Raw genomic sequence first — 16404 nt, 5'->3', positions numbered from 1 at the left:
TAAGTCAATAAATAATCTCATCTTGATGCAGAAAAAGTAAAAAGCGGTGGGGTGTGAATAGCAGTGGCGCGATTGTCGTACGATCTTGAACCGAACACACGAACGTTTTCCCACAATAGACACAGTGTCAGTTCGGCCAGAACATGTGTGCCCACGTTTGAATAGACTACTACAACTATGAACACAGTGAACACCATATTTTTGTTCTAAACCCGGTCACTTGTAGACACAATTATATTCACGCGATGTAGCGGTCAATGCTTTCAGTTTTTGCATTTGGTTGTTTGTCAAATTACACGGATCATAACTCCTGTCTAAGAGGTGGTTATTAGGAACAACATTTTGTCGTACCTAGATTGAATTTTTATGGTTTGGTCGTTAACTGTATTGCGGGAGATACAATTAAAATTTTAATAAGTGTAAAATTCAATGTGAATGATATTATTGGTACGACCGATGCAGTTTAGCCCTATTCTGTGTCTAGTGAACACAAGGCGTGCAGCGCGCTCGAGTGCCGAAGCCGAGAGGCGACCAGTCCGCACCGAACTATCGACTCGACACCACGCACCGGTCCCACGGACGCACACACTTTAGCGTGATAACTTTGAAAAAAAAGCCGGCCGTGCTTTAAAAGTGATAGTGCGACAGTGAGCGGAATTGAGTGATCCAGAAAAATCTCTGCCGAGGACTTGATTTGCAACGTGCATTCGACAGCGAATCGAATTAACAACGATACGAATAGTTTGTAACAATTTGCACGATATCCTCCGGTAAGTATTTTTAAACATTTCTTTATGATCGTGTCAACAAAACTTGTTGGATAAAACTCATCATGCGTAATCGGAATACTTTGTTAAATAAATTTGCAAACCGATATTCGTTAACTACCTACGTGTATTTAATTTATGATCTCTTCAGTAGAATAAGTTACGCTTCGCAATGTTTTGTGAAGTTTTGTTCGGCCTAAAACTTGATAATTAAGAAATAATACGTAGAATTGTCGCTACAACAATTTTGTTCGTTCGCTAGTTGATAAAGAATTTAACACGTTTTCAAGGCTCACCGACAGCTATCTTATAGTTTATATCAATTTACTTTTTATATTATTTATTGGTGTTGCGTGAATCCAAAAAACAGGTTTGGCGCGTTATGAAATGATAAATTCATTTGACGTACGTACATCGGAAATTGCTTTCGGGTATAATTAAAATGTTCAAGTAACTACCGATTAATAGTAATGTGCATGTCCAGTTAACACCATCAATATAAAGATAATAATCTTATCTTAAGAATCGAGTTGCTAATAAATACAATACGAACGTTAAAATTAAATTAGTTTTACGATTTCCTTGCTCTGAGTTCAGCCACCTCCTCGATGCTAGTTCTAACTGTATTTTAAATTCTGTACCTAGTTTCTTTAATTATCTGAGAATAGTTCTACTTAAAATTTAATTAAAGAGAAAAATAGTTGGTCGGTGATAAAGTTTTGACCGCCGAAGTTTGGAACGCAGGTTTTATTTTTCTGCATCAACATTAAACCTTTTTTCTAGTTTGTTTGTTATTAAGTCTAATAATTAGGTTTCGTTCTCAGAATGCAATAAGTGCGACACAAAAAGTAATTGAACGTACATATTAAAAACACACCAACATAGTTCATTCAGTTTGAGGATCTAAGTTTTTAGCCTAAGTTTTTCAAGATTTAATTTGACGAAGGTTGTTTTTTTCAGTAATTAGTTATTTAAAATGTTGATTCAGTCGCTTGTCTATGAGAATAAAAACACACTTAACCCTGGACTCTCAAGGTAAAAGTTAATAGTCATCTTCTAGTGAAGCGTGCTTCATCTTAGGTCAAGATTTCAAATCAGTCACTAGAGAAGAAAAAAACTAGGTACAAAAGCATCATCACTTTTTTATTTTAATTTTTCTTCCAATAGTGGTATCATCTGAAGTAGGGCGTTGCAAGTATCACCAGCATATATCAATGAAATGGTGTCGTGATTAGTGAACGTTTGCGATTAACCCCAACCACCGGTGTACCGGTCCGGTTGCCTTACTGCTTCTTTCTAACTACATGTATTAAGGTTCTTGGCGTGTGGTCTGTGGTCTACATGTGATTTGGAACACTTTACCGCAGAAGGAGGATGGAAAATTAGTAGGAGTTGCAATTAGCGGCCTGAGATTATACAGCGTGATGAAGCAATAGAAAATGAGGAGTCAGGGCGTGAGAAATCACATTTAGGACCTTCAAGGAGCCTTAAATAAGACGATTGCGGAAGAGTGGGTGGTAATATTGTTCCGACTTCTGTAATATTATCTATTAGCTACAATTGAGAACTAAACTGGTTAGGAAATCCCGAATTAAATTCACGTCTTCTGACCTTCTTCATAATTATACTTTGAGGTCTAAAGACTGGTACTGGGTAAATCCAGACACTAATGGAAATTTTCGAAACAAAATTAAGCAGTTGGTGATTTACGTCATTTACTTAGTCAAGTAAAATGTTTTAAAATAGTGAGTCATGTGCATTAAGTAGTGAGTTTTAAGTGACTGTGTTTTGTGTTTCTGCTGTTACGTGAACGAGTGTTAGATGTGCAGATTAACTCAATTAGGTAAAGATCAAAAAGTTTATTAAAAATATTATAAATATCATTCGAAGCGACATCAGAGCAAAGTGAAGAACAACGAAATACTCTCGAAATATTCTGATTAAAAGGTTATGGAAGAGTTGTAACGAGTGTTGACCGAATGAAGATACCCATCATATAATTGAGTATCGCGGACTGTGAACATCAAAATGGAACTGGAATGTGACAATCAAGAAATTTTAATCGTAGTGTATCGTCGCGATAGCTGTCAACAGTAATTATCGTCGGAAGTTGTCTTGTCCAACGTGACAATAAAACAACGCTATCTCCACATCTGGCCAGTTTCACCGACAGTCTTGCGTTCGCGAATGTCGCCGCGTTGTCTGTTTACTGCACACAGTAATTGTTGCGATACACATGTTTTGCATAACCACTGGTATTATCTCACGCATATGGGGTTCAGTTCGGGCATTAAAATTTTGGGACAGTTCGTGCATTAACTGCGCCAATAGTGCGTGTGTGCCTAAGTTGTGCGAATATTGTTTCGGCTTCGTGCCTTGATCCCTCTGGAACTAATTTCTAGATTATTAATAACTCTTTTCAATTGAATCTCTAAGATTTATTAGTCACAGAATCGGCCATCTCATCAATGTACGCACGATAAAAAATATTTTCAAGTTATTCGGAACGGAAAGCCAAATTACTGGTAATAAAATTTTGAATTGCCATGATTGTAGGCTAGGCGATGATTCTTAGGTATGATTATGTTTGCCGATACGCTGTTTTTATCCGGACGATTATAAAAACGGCTATTGTCCGTTTAACTTATACCTACAAGTATTTGGTTTAACAGTTATAAGTTGATTACGTAAATTTAATTGGGACTGATGACATTAAAACGTTATTGCGAAAGCGTCTTTAAATACCAGAACAAAAGCTGATGGAATTAATTTGAATACGGTTCTGAATTCGTTGAATATTACACCATATTTGTACAAATTTCTGTCAATTGGATGACTTTTTATAAATTGAAACCGCGTAATTAGAATGAAGAAGAAACAGGGTGTTAGCGTAGATGTGAATAATGTGAATATGAACTCCATAAAAGAAATTGTGCAAAGCTACTTCAGAAAATCTTTCAAAAACGTAAATAGTAAACAGATCCTGGAAGGCGTATTAAGGACTGAATAAGGTTCATCAGCCATTCAAATCACTAGCTAAACCACTCACCGAAGATACAGATGCGGCACAGCAAAGTCAATTTCCACTTAACCTATCAAAGTAAGCAATTTCAAATTAGCCGTATATGGGAAAGCACGAAGGGTCGCTGTCGTATGGAGCCCAATGGCATTGCTTTCCAAACGCCGACACGAGCAAGATAATAGCGATGCAGCGCTCCTAAGTCTTGACATGGAGCGGAGTCACGCGTTAGCAACCTCTTACGAATCAGACATGGATGGGGTTAGACTACTAGTTATAAACTGTACTGTATTACTTGATTGAAAACCAACAGCATTCAATCCGAAAGGTGCTGTTGATCTTGAAGATAAAATCGTCCAAGAAGTCCTCGGAGAACGTAAATTAGCCGCAGATTAAAATCGAATAATAACAGTGCATAAATGTGACATTGAATTCTTAGCATCAATTAACTTTTGTACGTTTGACCATGCAGTAAAATGTCAAAGCATTTAATGCTTCTTTCCTATTACTAAATACTTTGCAGCGTAACAGCACTTCATTTTTTTCTGGCGGAAATGACTATTTGCTAAACATAGAATACATACGCTAATTTGAATTTGCAGCTTATGATATGTTGCATAAAGTCTAATATAGAGTTCAAATGAATGTCGCTGAAGGACATTTCAAATTTTATTATTTACACATGAAAAAATAGTGTGAACGTATCGACGCTGTAGATCGTGTCGTGACTAGCTATTTATTATATGAATATTACAAAGAGTCACCGTCACGAGTGTGTGCTGTAACTCGTCTAAACCCTCAGTTTGATTTGTAATTAGTAGGATTAGCTATATAATATTTATCATTTCAATAACACTTATATGCATCTTTTAAAATGTATCTAACATTATGCTTCTCTTCCATCAATCACTTTTATCGCTACGGACTGACTAATACTAATGCGAAACATTTAATTTTGTCAATGTCAATTTATGTTTTTAATGTGGAGCAAACATTTATTGCCATTACACCGTTATTGCATTACAGATGGTAATTTATTACATGTGGGCGGTACAGTTCAGTTGTCATAAATGAATCTTAAATACTAAATTGGTATTTTACGTTGCAATCTGATCTCGTTGTTCAAGACAAAATGTCACGACGCAAAAATTATTTTATTTCAACGCTGTGCAGTGAAAGCCCGCCTACTTTCACCCCTAGCTCGATATAATTTGGTTCGCGAATTTGTAACAACAGTTGCGCTTGTGTCGAACAAAAAAATGGGGCCATTAGGTCTTCATCGGATGAATAATGTCAGGTAATGCAGATTGCAATCTGTTAGTTACGCCTGTGTTTAAAGTAGATCTAGATTCGTTTGAAATGTGGTCCACTTATTATTATATCGTGTCCCCGCGCTGAGTAATAAATACACTTGTGAATAGAAATATAAATATCTAGCAGCATTGTTATCTTCGCGTCCCAACGGTCACACAACACTGACTTGGACTGTAAACCTATATAATATATTGTGTCATACGTATCGTATCGAGTTATTTATTTTTATTTTTCTGCTATTTAATATTGTTCATCTTGAAGTTGGAACTGTACTGTCATGATGAGATTTGCTTGAGTACCTAACGTTCTCGTTTGTAATATTATCGATTTGATTTTATTGTGATGAATTTCTATGGAGTTGTTAATATTTTTAGGTCCGTGCTTGTACCAGAAACCTAAACGGTGATAATCATATTTAATTATTTCAAATGTATTATAATTAATTAATTGTTTCTTCTTCATCATTCAGCTGTCAGTATCACTATCAACCATATGTCCAAGAATAATGGATGCATGTTAGAATGATTCTAATAAATCTTCGGCGATCTATTTATTTTTAATTGCAAAATAAGAATTATAGGCGAAAGCTTGGTTTTGGCATGCACTTTCGCTACTGTTAGCGTCTAACTTTATATTTAAAAACTTTCCCGTTGAATTCTAAGCTTACTCTACTATACCATTTTGCAGCTAGGAATTTGTAGGGAATATGAATTTTAGAGTTAAATTCTACCTTCCTTTGAGACTGATTTTGGTAAGGCTAGATAAATTAAAAAAAAGATCTGACTTAATAAAAAATAGAAAATAATTTTCTGTTTTGAAAAATATATTGTGCGAGGTCATATTTTGACACACATACAATATACGGGTGTAACTATAATATAAGTATAATAATTATATTATATACTTATTTATTATATTATATTTGAAAATATGACAAGTTTTTGTTCACCTATTGTCTTCCTTATAATTTAATTTTAATACAAATAGGTTTTATTACACCACACATTTTTCTTTTATAGTCATCATTATTTAAACAAAGTCACAAGTTGTATCTAAGTAGCCAGTATTTTTTGTGCTTATACCAGTTTAAGTTTCGTACAATTTGAAAACCAAAATTATTTTTTTCCGTTTTGTTTTTTACTTGTCATTGGTGTTACAATGCAATGATTTGAAGATAAAGCCATGTGTCAAATTGATAAAATTTCAGATTGTATTCGTACTTATCTAATATATTATGTACATATAAATAGTATATCAGTGTTTTTTTTTATATCTGATGTTGGTGTAATTATTTTTTTCCTTATAAATTTATTTATTCATCTAACAATAGAATTTTATTACATTTTATACAGTACAAAACTTATAAAACTAAATATTTACATTAAATTATTAAAATTAAAACTATATATACACATGGACGAAAAAAAAAACAAATATATAAAAAAAAATTAAGAATAAAAAAGAAAGGAAGCGCGCTACGCGTCGTAGTACTCCTCCACATCGCTGTCTATCGGGAACGTTCCCAGAATGCTGGCAGCATTGCCACGTTGTATGGCAATGCTTAACCTTTGTCCCAAGAAAATGCCAGCATTCTGGTCACGGGAACTGTCGACGAGGCGTTTGGCGATGTCTTTGTAAAGTAAGTGGGCGCTCGGGCCCCATGGTCCCAGCGTCTCGACCCCAAACGGCTCAAACACATACTCACCAACAAGACTTCTGTATTTGCGCCGCTTGAGGTCTTCGGCAGCCGCAGCAGCAGCTCCAGAAGCACCGGCCGTCCTTGGAAGATGAGACGGCGCAAGGGTGTCGACGCAAGTTGCATCCCACACCAAAGGCCGTCCCATGCTCCAAGGCATCAACGACATACCGTCCGGCCTCTTCCCGTCATCGCGCGCCAGCCCATTGGGTTCTAAGATGGCTGGCATTCCAGCGGCGGCAAGAGACCGGCGAATGATGTCGTTGAGGTGTGCGTGTCGGGGTATACGGCCAGAGCTCCTACTGCAGGAAAGACCATGGTGCCCAAGGCGGTCGACAGCTTCTCCACAGAGACAGCGATGCGGAGAAACGCAAGGAGCACCCAAACGGAGGCAAGTGGCGATGCGAAAGGTAGCATCATCCATCATCGTGCCCACGTTAAAAGATGGAAGTGCTTCAACCCAAAGGCCCGACTCCCACTCTCCCACAGCCAACAGGCGAGCACGCTCCGTAGGAGAGGATGACGTCTCTAAAAGATTTTGTCTTAATAAACTGCAGAGCGGCGCGTCCCATTGTCTCTGGGAGGACAGGTTTCGGCGCAACTCGGCATTTGGAACGATCATTCTCCATGAGTTCATGGCGTCGGTCTTGCACGACAGTCAGTGTTTTTTAGGTTATGTTATGTTTGTTTACGATTCGTGCGTGAAACTACGGATCAAAGGTCAATGAAACGTAGTTAGGTAATTCTGGTTTGAATGGAAGACCGCTGTCTATAACGCCCTTGAATAAGACGAGGAAAATGCACGCGTTGTGGTTTTCAACTAAAGGTTTGTGGTTAAATTCGTTTAGAAATAAATTGTAATGAAATAATATATAGCTAAAATTATCAGTAGTACTTGAAACAAAATATGATAAATTAACAAGAATATGTTTAAACTTGTAGACGAAATCAGTTTTTCTGAAGACCTTGTAGAACAGATGCACAAAAACTTAAAGTAACATGAACGACGTCTACACTGTAATTTTATATAATCGCCATTTATTACACGTAATCAGCGACTCAACAAGACAGTTTGAAATAATTACCTAATTTCAAACATAACAACCTAATACATTCGTCATTCATACATATCTTGTTAGCTACTCAAGTTTTCAAATCTGTTTGAATATAACCAGCAATGTATGTGTACATGAATGACTGGACAGATAAATTAGTTTGTACGGCGTACGCAACGCGTGACTGACTTTGTATAGGCTTATTCATGAAGGTGCGTAAATAGGCCATCTCTAGTAAAGGTGCGCCAGTTAATGGGTCATAGACCATTATAAATGCGACAATTGGTCGCCACAGGAGCCATTGTAATTGTTACTTTGACAATGTGAACCATGATAACGTATTACCATAATGTAGAATGAAATGGACTCCTATAAAGTGTAGTCGCATCTCACGGAGACACTTGAACAAAAGACGGCGGCCATTGTTTTCTATATTCAAATGTCAAAACATTCCTCATTTGAATTTCAGGTTTGTTTTTTTAATTTTGTGAGTGTGCCTATTTCATATTCATCCTATTATGCCTTTGTGATATTTGTATCACTATATACTTTTTTTTATCGTAGGCTTGTATTCCGGGATAATCAATTTTAATGCCCTACTACTGACATCTATTAATTCAAAGGTTGAATCAAATTCATGAACATCTAAATTATTCTTTAACAATAAGAATTATAAAATACAATAAATCTTTTATTTTTTGTATTGTTCTTAGAATGTAACGTTATAAATCTTGTTGCTCAAGCATTTAAAGTGTCTATGTTATCTGTTCTTCGAAATCGATAGCACTAGTTTTTTAGGCAACAGGATAAAAGCTTTCAGAATTCTTGACTCGAAAGTAGTTAAGTACTATTTGTAGTTTTATAGCTCCAGTTCATACATTGAGCTATGTTATTAACGTCATAACCAAACGTCAGGTAGTAAAACAGCAAGGAATGTGTAACAACTAGAAATTCTTGTATTTACGTCACACTTTTATTGAGCATACATTTGTGGGCATATCTACACCTTAGTTTGATCAACGATCAGCACTGGTGACGTCATATAGCGTCAAACGCATGAATAAAACTGTTTCATGTTCATGCTTCAGTTTTATCGTAAATCACGTTTTAACTTGTAACGATAAACAGGGCTACTGTACACCTCTGACAACTGATTAATTAAATAATTGATGTATCTAATTATGATCATGAGAACGACAAACTAATTAATGAAATGATAAATGAACGAACGCGAATAGATAAGCCTTGTTGTTGACAGTTACTTGATAACAACCTTATCATTGCACTTTAAACGTTTGAAGTGTAAATAACTGCATTCGTGAAAGGTGAAAAGTAAACTCAGGTAAGGTTTTTACACTATTTATTTTTTGCAATAAATATTTGTGCGAGACGTTGATGAATGCTGTAAAGAAACAATAAATCCGTAACCAAACATATGATAGAATCTTATCAGCTACTGAGTGGCTTAAAATATATAGTTTTTTATCTTTACGTCAACATTATGCAAGAGAATTACTTCAGCGTTCTATAAATAATGTAGGTTTTAGAACTATGCGGTATTGCGTTTCTGACGTCAGAAAACTGTGAACATTCGATGCGCTTTTTGTGTAACTTACGTATTCATTACTCGTAATCTACCAAACGACAATCCGTCCTTCATAAATGAGTAAGTAGATTTTATTTTGCCTCACATTGCCTTTTGCTGTCTTCCTTTTGAATAAGTAGCCTGTATATGTCTGCCACAAAAGACATTGTTTGTAAAACAAATCCAACACATGTTACCGAATTACTTCGACTTATCTAGTTTCATAAACTTTCCCAGGGCATCTAACAAAGAATCTTTTGACAGTTCAATGCGTGACAGAGAAGTGTCCACAAAAAACCCGAACAAAGACCACTTCAATTGCCAGACGCCTTCGGTCCCGCTTTCGAAACTAATAACTCAGATGTTAATATGACCACACATTTGACTTATCATATATCAATTTTATGGCCATAAGAAGTGTTGACTAAATTCTTTCATTGTATAGAAATCAATGGAATAAAAACGTCATTAGATTATCTACTATTAAAATCTGCAATTTATTTGACGGTCGTAATTTGATTTATAGCGCCGAACTGCAAGCGACTATAAGTTTTAATAACATTAAAATTTAGCTTATATCCCCGTGCAATTAAGTATTAATAAAGTTGTTTGTTATTGAAATATTGTAGTAATTAGAGGTAAATAAGAAATACCCGTTAAGTTTATGGCGGCTGATAAAGTTAGATCAAAGTTGATCCGACACGTGATTCGCAACTTGTTTTTGCTATGACACATGCTGCATGCTTTTGCGTAGATAGGCGCCGTTTTTACCCCTATTTATGTTCGTACAACTAACTTGCTGCTAAACAAGAAGAGCTCCGTAGCTCTTTGAAAAGACTAACCTTTGAAAATGCAACAATTGAATAGAAAATTTGTTTTTTTATATAGGATAGTCATATTTGGAAAAAGAAGTTAGTTTTACACCATGCTTGAGCCTAAGGAAGTCTTCCATATAATCCCGAGTGGTACTGGAGACAGCAGCGATTAAAGTTAAGCTAATACGATTACAGAGACAGGAAACCAAACTGTAATGTACTTACTGTATGTAACTTAGGAAAAATACATTAAATCTTTGAATAGTAACGTGTTCGCAAGATCCTGTTTAAATATGCGGAGTCATTAAGAGGATTAGCGCAAGAGGTCACAGTTCAAGCGACGCATAAGATTCATTCCGAGACTGATATGTTACCTACTAATTACTGTAATTGTACCGAGGTTGCGTCAGATGCACATTAGATGGCGCTAAGAAGAAAAACGTGACGATTCTGTTTGGACTTTATGCAACCGAACAACTGGTTGGGGCTTTCAAGGCAATAATTATTTGATCGATGTTCAATTAGACAGTACACGATATACAAACGTTTCTTATTTTTGAGACACATTGAAATAAAGCACAAAATACCTCGGGCATCTAAGACTTAAAACCGCAAACGTAAGCTAAATCTAAAAAAAATATCTAGCCAAGGTTAAGAATGATGAAAAATTAAGCCGTATAACGTTCGAATCCTTTCTAGAAACATCTCCGCAAAAAACACGCACGAAGTTTTCGTCTAAAACATCCACAAAAGGTGACGAGCAAGATCCCTTCGGACCCCCTAATACCCGCTAGCACGCACGAACCTATTTTAGCTTATTACGACCGCTATTATCGTTTCTAGAGACCCGTTTCCTAGCTACTATACATCCCAGTAGTGGCCATGTTAGGAAAACCTCTTCCGTGTCGGCTAAGGCACCGTACAGACGCGCTGACAAGGCTTACAAGTTTTAGTGGTCATCCAGAAACGGCAAAATATTTGCTCGTGACTGGAGTTTGACGTTTCTTACGGACAAAAAATTGTCGTTCTCTTTCCTTTCTTGTCATGTGTGAAGGCATTTATTTCATTTGCAATTGGTGTCTTATTTCACAAGTACGGTTTGAACACGTTGCTAACAAAACAGCTGAGCTCACGGCGTATTGTTTCATTTTGTAAAGTTCAGGGTCATGTGGCATTGTCGTCGAAATACATACATTTAAACATTTTGACAATATGGCTGATGAAATAATTTACGAAACTAAATTGTATTTTCTTTCCTTGCTTAAACGTGCCTACATTTTACACACAATTTACATCGACATTATTTTATTTCATGGTTTAAAATCAATTTCGTAACACGTTTAAATTTCTATTACCCTGGAAAAGGCATATTATGCAGATAACCTCTGCTAAAATGTAGAAACCGCGAATCGGCAGAAGTATTACTGAATACACATTAGTATTGGAATTCTATGGCGTTTGAAGAATGACAGAGTCTCAGCAACTGATTGGCTAGTTAACCGCAAGTACATGTCATGCAATACCGATCAATTTGTCGTATTCAAAGAGGATTAATAAACCAGACATACCAATGCATTGACTCTTGTTAAACACTTTCATTTATGTCATTGTATAACGGGTTTAGGTTACGAACATCCGTCAACACTGTTTAGAAATTCTAATTAGCATTGAATCGATGCTACTTTGGCCATTAGTCGTGTTTTGTTTTTAGTTTATTCGACACCCAAGACTGTTCATTCAATAGGAATTCCAGATTATTTTGTTCATCGTCTACGCATCATTCAATATTTTTTTCTAGGCAGTAATGATACAATACAGTTTTTAGTATGCCTAAATTACTTACTCACTTTTCGCTGCTTACAGGCAACCAACAGTAAAATCAATAAAATGTTATCGTAAAATGTCTCGAAGGTATTGGAAAAAAGTATTAATTATACAAAACATGTTTTTGTTACGAATTGACACATGTTGACCGTTACATATCAGGAACGGACCTAATATATTCTAGTAGATAGCAGAAATATTCGCTTTAAATAGATAAACGCGCTTAGAACGTTGATTTTCCCAATATGGCAGCCGGTCGGTAGGCGGGCCGAGAAGCAATCCTATCGTAAATGCAGTGCAATATTTTCTTGTTAAGCCTCCAGTCTGTATCAAGGATGTAATTAGGATGTACTTGTAAAATATCGGAACATCTATCTAAGTATTGCTCTTGATCTTGCAAAAGATATATTTTATAATTTATAAGCCTTCGCCTGGCAATTTGAATCAAGAGAGCCGACTTGGATAAATGACATAAATTACAGTCTACAGGTTAAACTATGTAGTTCATATCATTTGAATAGAAGTACTAAAAATGTCATCTAATTCCATGAAAAGACAAATTCAATAAATGTTCGTCCATATCGTGTACGATTTTAAACTTGAAATGTTATCTATGTTTAACTTCATAAATTGTGTTTTCTTTATTTACCCAACTACGCCGGTTCTTGAAAATATTTGCCGATCTCATTGATACGTGACGTCAGTGACACGGGCAAACACATCAATAACCCTATCAATTGGTTGAAGTGTATTCCGTTAACACAAATGCGGGTCTAATCCATTGCTGTTTAGACGCTGACAGTAGAATATTTATCGCTACAATCGGCGACATGTTGTGCATCCTTTAGTTTAACGACGCTTCAAATTCCAGGAAGGGTTGTCCCGAGGGTATAAAGAATCCTATTTATTGTCACGTTTTATTTGTCCTATAATGTTCGGCCATAAAAATAAAATTGTTCGTTATTTATGCGTCTATCGAATAATAATATAAGAGATTTATTTGAAAGACGTAGATTAAATATTAGAGAATAAAAATGCCTTTCAACGTTTTGAGTTAATAGAGAGTGCAGCTATGCGTGCGACTTATGCCAATATTGAAATGGCGAGAAAACATACGACCATAAATATTTATTGCTTGGCTTTTCTCGCGAACACAATATGTAAAATCAATAACCGGTAAGCTTTTGCTACTGGTGAAATAGAAAATAGGGTTTATGTTCTGTTTACACTTATATATAATTGAATACTTAATACATCTGGTGTAAAACGTACCCTGGACTTTAGTAGATACCGGAAAATAGAGAAACTGCATGAATATACTAGGACTGGACATATATAACTTTAATTTGCCAAAAAGCACCTTGGGACATTTGGTAGGATATAACATTTGTGGCTTGATTAAAAAATTTGGAATAAAATCCTAACCAAACCTGCTCATTATGGTGTTTAGTTAATCGTAGCCTTCAACAATTCCGTTGGTTACATCTGTTGCTAACACGCAATAGGATGTTGCTAGTTTATAACAAAACAGAGTTCAACTAAATATAATTTTAGGTTACTGTCAAGGATTAGCGCACGCGTGCTTCATGCGTACGAGAACATTTTGTAAACAAGAGCCGCACGCGCCAGCTTATAGTAATAACCTCTTCCCAGTAATGGTTAATCATCCTTCTGTTTATATTCTGTTAAATAATTTTCGGCACATGTACAAACAATATCGTACGTTACACACGCATTGATGAAAGAACTAATTTCTTTATATATTACGCAAGCTTCGCTATTTCTGTTTGTTTATTCTCAAATTCACGTAATACTCCGGTAGTCTTGATCTTGATACTTTTGAAGGCAATCTTGTTCGATCATTGCCGTGAGTGAAGTCTGAGAGGTCATGATACTTTGAAATTAATTAACGGAACGTAATTGTTGGTTGTTTGAGTTTATTAATTAGATGTTCGAGCCGTTTTCCGGCAATAGTTGTGTTTGTTATACGTGTTGAAGCTTTGGGAGTTTTATTTAACACATTTCGACGAAGAAAATTGTGGGAATTGGTTTCATTCATTGCTATATACAGCAATACACGGTATATGTTTAGATAGGTATAGATTAAGCTTTCATTGGAAATCTTACAAATTATTTGAAGGAAAATCTCTTGATCATTAGACCGTCTAAGTTGTGGCTGAATCTTGATTTCATTTAAATTATTATACCTCATACAAGGCACTAATAACTACTACCAGTTTTTCCCGAGCACATAATTTTATCTCACCTTTAAAATTCGTTTCGAACGCAATTTCAATGTAGGCAGACTCACATTTCGAAAACGATTGGAAAGTGTAGACGTCTTGCGAATAATACCTAGTACTTATATGGCGGACAGTAAAGTTTGTCCTCAGGGTGGGATAGCGTGCAACGACAACACGCCTACGTCCTTTTGCGGGTGAGGACAATTGATTGCTAGTAAAACTGCAATCAAGTATAGGGCTCAAAGTGGTTTGATACTTTGCAAGTCCCCATAAGTGATTTTGAAAGTCAGTCTAGATAGATACAAAATGGTTTCCAGTCAACTTGATTTTCTTGCCAATTTTGTGGAGTGAAAATCTGATAAGTGCAAGTTGCAATTGTCAATAAATGCCAAAGATAGAATGCATTGTAATTGTGGGGCATTTAGGAGGCTCAGGATCTTGTAAAATCTGATTTCGACAAGGCAGCGGAATTATTTAGGTATAGGATAATAAGTTCTCCTTTTGTATATCAGTCAAAAGACTTTTTGTATCACTATGTTAACCGAGAAATATAATAGATTCTAATAGTCTAATATTATTGTGTCGCACCCCATGTTCTATAATTTTGTACATAAAACAGTTACTAACACCACTTACGATATTGCTTCGACACGTTTTTAATGTTTACTGACGTCAAAGATAGAAAGATGCTATAAAAGGCATGTAGTTATCGCAAACACATTACAATCTATTAATCTAAACGATTGTTGTCGAACTAACGATGCTTATTCACTAGTTTTCACGATGCCTGCGAAAATGAGAACAGGCTTGTTTACTACGTCCCACTTTTTGTATACTTTTTATGACTTTTTATTGAGGCATTGCACTCGTCTATCGGTAAACGATCAACAAGGTCAAAGAATCTTTGGCTTACATATTTGAGATTCGTGGTTTTTACTAAAAAGATACATACTCATTGACTGATTGGCTGACTCAAAGAACGTTGATTTTTGACCGACCAGTCTGGACTGTTGATCCGCTATTTACTTGCTTCTCATTTACATGCATACTTTTGTTAATACCAATTTTCCAATCCACATTAAAGTCCTTGGACAGAAATGTATCTGAACTTTCGTGTGCCATGAAAAAATGCTCACTTTATCTATGAAAGCAATGAATGATAGTTGCATAAAGTCACTGACCACGGTGTAAAGGTGGTCATTGACTCCATACAAGTTGTTTCCAAGCCCTAGAACTTCGCCATGACAATACAGGTCCCACCGCCCACGTCAAGCTCTCGAATCATACAATTCTTACTTTCAACTGGCTCGAGAAACTGCTATAAACATAGAATCGATTAAAGTGCGGCCATTCAATTAGATGTCGAGATATTTAGTGTTAGTGCGACATTTACTTACGAAGTGCAACTTTTATGACTTCTATGAGATATAAAGTGTCGTGTTATCTTTTATAATTTTGTTTATTCTATCATGAAAGTTCAGGTTTTATATTAGATTCTACTAGAACTATAATACAATACTGGTTTAATCCTGATACGAGTTTTGAATTGCGTTTTCACTCGGGCTATCGGAAACATTGATTATCGAAACGTAATAAGCTGGATTCTGTCTCCCAATCATAGGAATAGATACACCAAGCAGGGATGACGTACCAGACCCTTCTGGGAAATAACATAAAAACCTGAGTCTTTGTGTACTTTCCTACTATCTGTAAGTGCAAACTTCAATCACTATCTGAGTACAATCAAATAAACATAGTCACGTTTTCACAATTCTCTAAAAAGGAATGTACGTAGAAAGTATAATTGGTGAAGAATTATAAAATAATTTCCGTCGCTTCAGTGAGTTACGTTAAAATTGGAGTGGTACTGGATCAACGCGGTTTGTGTTACGATTCGCTTCACCAACTGTTACTCAATGAACGATTATGTAAAAATTGTAATTTAAATGCCACTGAAACGCTGTGAAACAGCTGTTGGCGGTATAAAAAGCCTTTTTACGGAATTGGCGTCACTGAAAAGATGAATGTTTGTAACTCTTTTACTATTATTCTCATTGCCCACGAAAATTTAACCAAGCGGACGAAG

General features: G+C 35.9%; 1 protein-coding gene across 1 annotated transcript in view; it reads left to right on the top strand.

The window, feature by feature from the left end:
- The first annotated feature begins 468 nt into the window (after nt 1–468).
- The window catches only part of wdp (Leucine rich repeat protein windpipe), a 49601-nt gene continuing 33665 nt past the window's right edge, over nt 469–16404 (top strand). The window contains exon 1 of the mRNA XM_076114027.1: nt 469–770. The gene's annotated coding sequence lies outside the window, so the exon portion shown is untranslated. The remainder of the gene's footprint in view (nt 771–16404) is intronic.

Source organism: Anticarsia gemmatalis, chromosome 1 (genome assembly GCF_050436995.1).
Source record: "Anticarsia gemmatalis isolate Benzon Research Colony breed Stoneville strain chromosome 1, ilAntGemm2 primary, whole genome shotgun sequence".
Taxonomy (NCBI): domain Eukaryota; kingdom Metazoa; phylum Arthropoda; class Insecta; order Lepidoptera; family Erebidae; genus Anticarsia; species Anticarsia gemmatalis.
This window is presented reverse-complemented; position numbering and strand designations above follow the sequence as displayed.